Raw genomic sequence first — 6,989 nt, 5'->3', positions numbered from 1 at the left:
AGCAGGGGGCAGGAGGGGCTGGGTGGAGAAGGCCCTGGAAGGGGAGACCAGTGTGGGGTGGTGCCATCAGGGTGCTGTGTTGTTTGGGGCTGAGCTTCTCAGAACTGGGATTTGCTCTTGTCACTGGACAAGGGGCCTGGCCAAGAGTGGGTCTGCCCTCAGCCCACTGGGGTGTGTAGGTTCCTGACATTGTGGGGGAAAGATTTCAGAACCGGGGTCCAGGTGGCTATGAGGGTCCCTTTATTAAAGCCGAGGACAGTGACACAAGGAGGGGATAGTTTAGAAGCAAGAGGAGAGCCAAGGCTGGGCTGCCTTAGCTCACTGAGAAGCGAGAGAGGATGAAGCTTTGGGGACATGTTCAGGGGACCAGCCTGGGTGTCTGGGGACAAGCCCCTGGAGCAGGGGTGTAATGTGTCCGGGATCCCCCAGTCTGTCAGGGGCAGGTCTTCCTTCCAGAAGCAGGAGGCAGGACGGGCTGGGACCAGGAGGCCCTGGCTGTGGGCTCTGGGGTTGCCCCTCAGAGGGGTCAGCAGGGAGGTGGTGTCCAGCTGCTTGTGTGGGGTGATGCCATTGGGGTGATGTGTTTGTTTGGTGGTGAGTTTCCCAGAATTGGGCACTTGCTTTCCCTTTTGCTTTCTGAAACCTCTGGGGCCAGAAGAGGTGTTTCCTTTTTGCTCAGACTCATTGGTGAGCGGATCTGCACAGCTAAGAGCAACTGGATCCTGTTCCAGCTCAGCCAGAGGAGGGTCCTTGGTAAGCTGGGGAGGGTAGGAGCCCCCCACCCACCTTCCATCCTCACAACGACTCCCTGAGGCAGGGACTGTGTCGCTATTCTGCAGAGGAGGGAAACTGAAGCTCAGAGTCTGGGTTTGTCCCCAGCTGTGTCTGAGGGCTTCCTCCCTCCCCTGGGGCCCAAAACGCTGGAGAGGAGGGGAAATGGCTGGGGTGGGTTCACAAAACTCCCCCCAGCTGAGCTCGGGTCCTGGGCTCCCTGAGTCATGAGCAGGGACCCCAGGTAGAAGGTGGCTCTTGGGGTGACTGGGAGAAAGTGAGGGTGGAGCTGGAGGCTCACTTCCCTGAGGGTGGAGCTGGAGGCAAAGCTCAGTGAGAGACGATTTGTTTGGGACTGAGGGACCCAGGGAAGTGAAGCAGAGAGGGAGGGAAAGTTGATATAAGACATGGCCTTACTTTGGTCGCCTGTGTGGGTGACTGAGTCTGGAGACCTTCCCTGAACCTTCATGGAGTGGCCTCACATGCACCCTCTGCAGGGAGAAATGAGGGCAGCATCTGACCTCTGCCCCCATCGCCCTGGGACTTGGTCCCGTGGGCACTGAGTCTGCATTTCCACGTGTGGAGCACGTGAGCACCACACAGGCTTCCAGGACTGGGGTCCGACGGAGGAAGCAAGAGACACGGGACAAGCACAATGACCCCCGACAATTCGTAAGCCACTCACGGAGGGCAATCAGTGACATAAACGTCCTTCTGGATGTACCGCCCCATGGGAGTCTTTTCTCATCCCTCTGACTCCCTGTGAGCCAACGCTGCCCTGAGGCCCTCAGTGGATCTTTCCATTTGTTCCTGAAGTCAGGAGTCCTGGCTGCCCACTGGCCAGGCCCCGAACAAGGGGTTTCCCTCCTCTGCCATTCTTCATCAGTTCTTGGTCCGCTCACGTGTTTGCATAGATGCACCTGGGCGTTCACTGGAGTGTTTCAGGCACTGGGTAAGCGTGCCACTCAGCAGCCCCTCAGCCCTGCCCCCCTGAGCCCTCACAGTGGAAGTTCACTTGGCTAAATGTGCATTTGAGGCAGCCCCACTGCAGTCTTTGTGCCAGTTGGGATCCCTTTGGTTATAAGCCCCAGAGACTGAGTCTGGCTAACAAACACAAAGGAGAGTGTCCATGGGAAGGGAGCTAGGGCAGCTCAGAGAATGCGGAGGAACCCAGGACCTACAAATTAGGAGGGACAGGACTGGGCAGGTCCAACGTCATGAGCTTGTGTCAGCGCCCTGAGACAAGTGTCTTAGGTCCAAACACCTAGACCCTAGTGTCTCTGAGTCAGGTTTCAAGTTGTCAGCAGAGAGAATAGCTTGGGTCAGGTGACAGGATCCTTGGACCAATCAGTCAGGCCAAGGGGTCAGGAAGAAGAATGGGGAACAGGGACAGAAACCCTGGGGCGAAGGCTCAGGTCAAGGGGGCCCCCGTGACTTTGAGGTGTGGCCCCTCGTCCTCGGAGTAGGAGCTGCGGTGGGAGCAGGACCTCCAAAAGCTCAGCCTGAGCACCAGGCTTCAGCAGGTGGAAGAGGAGAAGAAGTCCCTGAAGGAGCAGCTGGAACAGGAGGAGGAGGCCAAGCACAACCTGGAGAAGCAGGTTGCCACCCTGCTGGCCCAGGTTCGGGTGCTAGTTGCCCCAGAAGACCCCTGGGCAGCTGGGTGGCTCAGGGACACTGGTCAGATTCTCCAAGGTGTGACAGAACATCCTTATTTTCCCCACTGTCCAGCTGACACCTAGCATTTTCTTCCTGATGAATGTAGATAAACCACAGCAGTCCCAGTGCCTGTGGTCCTGGTCACTAGAAACCACCAGTGACCTTGTCCCAGACCAGGCAGGACTTTGGGGGAGTCACTGAACTCCTTGTACTTCAGGAGGCTGCTCTCTGTGGTGCTCACGGAGAGGCATGTGGGTCACTCACTCACCAGTGCAGTGTAACCTCTGACAGCCGCCTTTGTCCACTTTGACTTTCCTGATCATCCTATGTATGTTGTGTAACAACATGGGGTGATGAGGAGTCGTAGTCTGCTCTGTGCTGTCACAGGATCCACAGCAAAAGTGGACCAAGTACTCCGTTTTCGGTTCTGTGTCGGGATTTAAGTGCCCCAGGCCAGATGTGCCCTACATGCAGGACAGGCTCACGGTCCACCCCATGATCTGGGAGGAGCAGCCAGCACGTGCGTGTGGTGGCGGTTTTCTGTCCACATGGGAGGAGGAGGCAGCAAAACAGCTGCCCGGGTCCTCCTGACCCTAGCAGAAAAATACCCTGGAGGGCACCGGCCCTGCTGCCTGTGGTGAGGTGAACGGAGGGCGCTCCTAGCTGGGCCTCTAGTCTGGGTGAACGAGATGCCTAGAGCCCGCCACAGTGGAGAGGCCCTCCAGACCTGACCTGCACTCGGCTCCACGGACTGTGAAGATGCCCTCGGCACAAAGTGGGTCCCTCTTGCTGGGTGGGAGGGAAGCCTCCTCACCTGGGTTTGCTCTCTGGTCTCTGTTCACCAGGAGCAGGCCAGCTCCCAGCTGCCAAGGTCTCAGCTGTGTTCCCTGAGCAGGTGCCATGGTGGGTGTCTCCTTATTCCTTGTTCCTGGCCAGGTGAGCAGCATGGGAAGCCTGGAGACTGCTGAGAAGTGAAGCGGATACTGTAGAAGGACCTGGAGGGGCTGAGCCAGCTCTACGAGAAGAAGGTGGCCGCCTGAGACAAGCTGAAGAGGAGGACGTGGCCACAGCAGTAGCTGGTCGGCCTGCTTGTGACTAGGACCACCAGCGGCAGAGCGTCTACAAGCAGAAGGAGCAGCAGAAGGTTGACCAGCTGTGCACCTGCACTGGGCCTGGCGCACCCTCAGCCCTTCCTGCATTGCTGTGGTCCAGCTGCAGCTGGGTCCAGGGGTTCCTGAAAGGTGGGTAAGGCGTCGGTGATGGGAGACAGATGACAACACAACTCAGAGGATGGTGAAGCTCTGTTCCATTTATTGCAAGCACAAGCAGGTTTTTATATTTTCATTTTTGATAGTGATTAACATTTGTGGTTAGGCAAAGCAGGAAATTTTCTCCCTGGATATTAGGTCACATTAATCTAGTAACCTTTTAAACCAGACAATTTAGAAATAGCTGTATGTACAGAGTTTCAATGTCTTATTGTTTATTAAAGTTCTCAAAATAAGGGTACGCTAGACTGAGTAGAAGTTATAGGAAATGTATTATAAGGCCTTTGTGATATCTAACTTAGCTATCTTTTCTGTTGAAAATGTTTTTCTATATACTATGGACTCTGACTCCCTGGTAATTGTTTCTACATGCTTAATTTATAATAGCTAACCAGCTTTTCTTATTTCTTTGCCTGTCTAATTCTATTTGATATATACTTCTATTCAAGGTAAAGGCGGGGCTGTTACTCCAACAACTTTTAGACACTCAGGGGCTATTTCATTAGAGGGGATTTTGTTTTCTGGTCAAGAAATTATTTTATACAACTTCATTGGAATTATGCAAATCAATAAACCTGAAATACAGGTGTCTAACAACCCCACCACCTTTTGACCACCAAAACAAACATGTAAGGAGAGATAAACAGGAAATCCAGCCGCAGTAAGTTCTTTTATGGGAACAGCCGGGGAAAATTTCTTACTCAGGTTTATAAACACCTTGTTTAAACAATTTGGGCAGGATTCAATAGTCTGGGGAGAGCTAGTTGTCCCTTCAGAATTTCCTTCAAAGTTAATTGTTGACTCACTTTGAGCCTCTTTCCCCTCATGGCCTGTTCTTATGGGAATCAGGGTACAAAGTAAGACCATGATTAATATCAACAAGGAAATTATTAAGAGCAATTCCCAGGAAAATTACCACCCCCCTTTGTATACCACGTTCTCTTCCAGGAAGATGGATTCCTAGAATTCCCTCTTTCCACGACTGGACCTTGTGAGACAACATGGTTGGAAGAGGACATGGCAGTGCTTGGTATTGCTCTGCTCCAGAGCCAGCAGGAAACCAGGTGCGCTTCCTGTTTGCAGACCTTCCTGTGCCCCCTTGACACTGAGCTTCCTGTAAAAGCCTTTTGTTTGGAGAGGAAAGATCTGTCACCCTAAAGAAGTGAACCAGGAGGGAAATCTGCCCACTCTCACGATTCTCTCTGTGCACCCAGACAGCACTGACTACCAGGGATGGTCTCCTTGGACAGGTCACCATGGCTAGGGGACAGTGTCCCTGTCCAGGGACAGGTCTGGAGAGAGATCTTATCAAAAGTGGTCAGGGCAGACACCTCCATAGGGGCCAAGCCATGAGCTCAGGCCCCTCCTCCAGGTGCCATAGAAGCAGAGCCCACAGGGGACAGGGGACCCTGTGGAGTACATGCTGGAGGGCTGCTGCGAAGAGGCGATGCTAGATTTGGGCTTTGAAAGATAAGCGTCATTTTCCAGGTGGTAGAAGCTGGTGCTTCTGGCAGAAGGATCTATGTAAACAAAGGTCTGGAGCTGCCCGCACGTGGCCTGCAATCGTGGAAGGAGCACAATGCAGTGCAGCAGGTCTGCAACGAGCACCTGCAGGGTCCGGGACTGTGCTGATAGTTGGTGACAGAGAGGGGAACAAGGCAGGCATTTTGGGGGCTGTGGGGAGCATGAGAGGGCAGGGGTCTGGGAACAAGCCCCTGGGGAGGAGGGTAATGAGCCCAGGTTCCCACAGTCTGTCAGGGGCAGGATGGGCTGGGCCAAGAAGGCCCTGGGTGTCAGGTCTGGGGTTGCCCCTCAGAGGGGTCAGCAAGGAGGTGGGACCAGTGTAGGGTGGAATTCTTTGGGTGATGTGTTGTTTGGTGCTGAGCTTCTCAGAATTGGGACATTTGCTTTTGTCACTGGACAAGGGGCCTGGCCCTGAGTGGGTCTGCCCTGGGCAGCTGTAGCATGTGGGTTCTTGACTCTGTGTGGGAAAGACTTCACAACATGAGTCTAGGTGACTATGAGGATCCATTTGTTAAAGCCAAGGACAGTGACACAAGAAAGGGCTCAGCATAGAAACAATCGGAGAGCCTGGGCTGGGGTGCTTTAGCTCAGTGGGAAGTCAGAGAAAAGGGGGATCTGGGGACAGGTTCAGCAGGGGGTTAGCTGCCAGCTGCCCATAGCCTTGAGTTTAGGAGACAAGTGCCTGTGAAGAGAGAAGTGGGGGAGGAAGAAGAGAACGTCCTGGGCTACTCCCCAGAGGGAGTGTACAGTCTGGGTCTTTAGTCTTGAAGCTTTCTCTGTGTTGCATGCTGGAATCTTAGGGAATCTTAGTCTCAGGGGAGGGTTTCAATAGACTATGCATCAGTTCAACAGGTATGGCCTTCAGGGTTATGGCTTCCACTGATCAGTCAGTGACAAGGCAGGAGGTCTTTATTCATTGCTGTTGGTTCTGGCGTCACCCACCTGGTTTTGCTGTTTTTCTGGGCCCGCAGATGAAAAGCAACTGAGGCCAAGGTGTCAACTCCAGGAAAGAAAGGCCAGAAGAGGAGAGGGTACCCCAGGGGTGAGGTCCTTCTTTACTCCATTTTGCCCTCTGGCAGGCACTGGGGCCTTCCACCCTGGTGACCATTGGCACCTGGCTATAAATTGCTTGGCCAGTTTGCTGACACATCTGTTTCAGTTTTTCTATTCCACTTGCCAAAGAAATTTTCTAGCTTCTTACTATCCTGTCTCACTTTCACTTTTGCTCCCCAGGACCTCTGGACTTGGAAGAGGTGTGTGGTCTGCACACTGACTCTGCTGGCGAGCGGATCTGCACAACTTAGAGCAACTGGATCCTGTTCCAGCTCCGCCAGAGGAGGGATCCTTGGTAAGCTGGGGAGGGTAGGAGCCCCCCGCCCACCTTCTGTCCCTATAACTCCCTGAGACAGGGACTATTGTCACTATTCTACAGATGGGGAAAGAAAAAGGAAAGGTGAGATCATATGGTATTTGTCTTTTACTGCCTGGCTCTTTTCACTTAAAATAATGCTTTCCAGCTCCATCCGTGCTGTTGCAAAGGTAGGAGCTCCTTCTTTCTTTCTGCTACATAGAATTCCACTGTGCAAATGTACCATAGTTTTTTGATCCATTCAAATACCATATGATCTCATCTTTAACTGGAACCTAAACAACAAAACAAAGGAACAAGCAAAATATAGTCAAAGATACTGAAATAGAGGGCACAATGACAGTGACCAGAGGGGAGAGGGGAGGGAATTTCAGGGGAGAATGGGAAGGGTTTACAGAAAC

General features: G+C 53.1%; 1 long non-coding RNA gene across 1 annotated transcript; it reads left to right on the top strand.

The window, feature by feature from the left end:
• Nucleotides 1-647: 647 nt before the first annotated feature.
• Nucleotides 648-6,572, top strand: LOC123814650. The gene is made up of 5 exons (XR_006784974.1): nucleotides 648-753; nucleotides 3,364-3,668; nucleotides 4,644-4,759; nucleotides 6,191-6,261; nucleotides 6,453-6,572. It is a non-coding gene; the product is annotated as an uncharacterized LOC123814650 (long non-coding RNA).
• Nucleotides 6,573-6,989: the final 417 nt, after the last annotated feature.

Source organism: Phyllostomus hastatus, unplaced genomic scaffold, assembly GCF_019186645.2.
Source record: "Phyllostomus hastatus isolate PE091 unplaced genomic scaffold, TTU_PhHast_1.1 phas_contig_1684, whole genome shotgun sequence".
NCBI lineage: Eukaryota > Metazoa > Chordata > Mammalia > Chiroptera > Phyllostomidae > Phyllostomus > Phyllostomus hastatus.
Note: the sequence above shows the minus strand (reverse complement) of the source record. Positions and strands in the feature narration are given on the sequence as shown.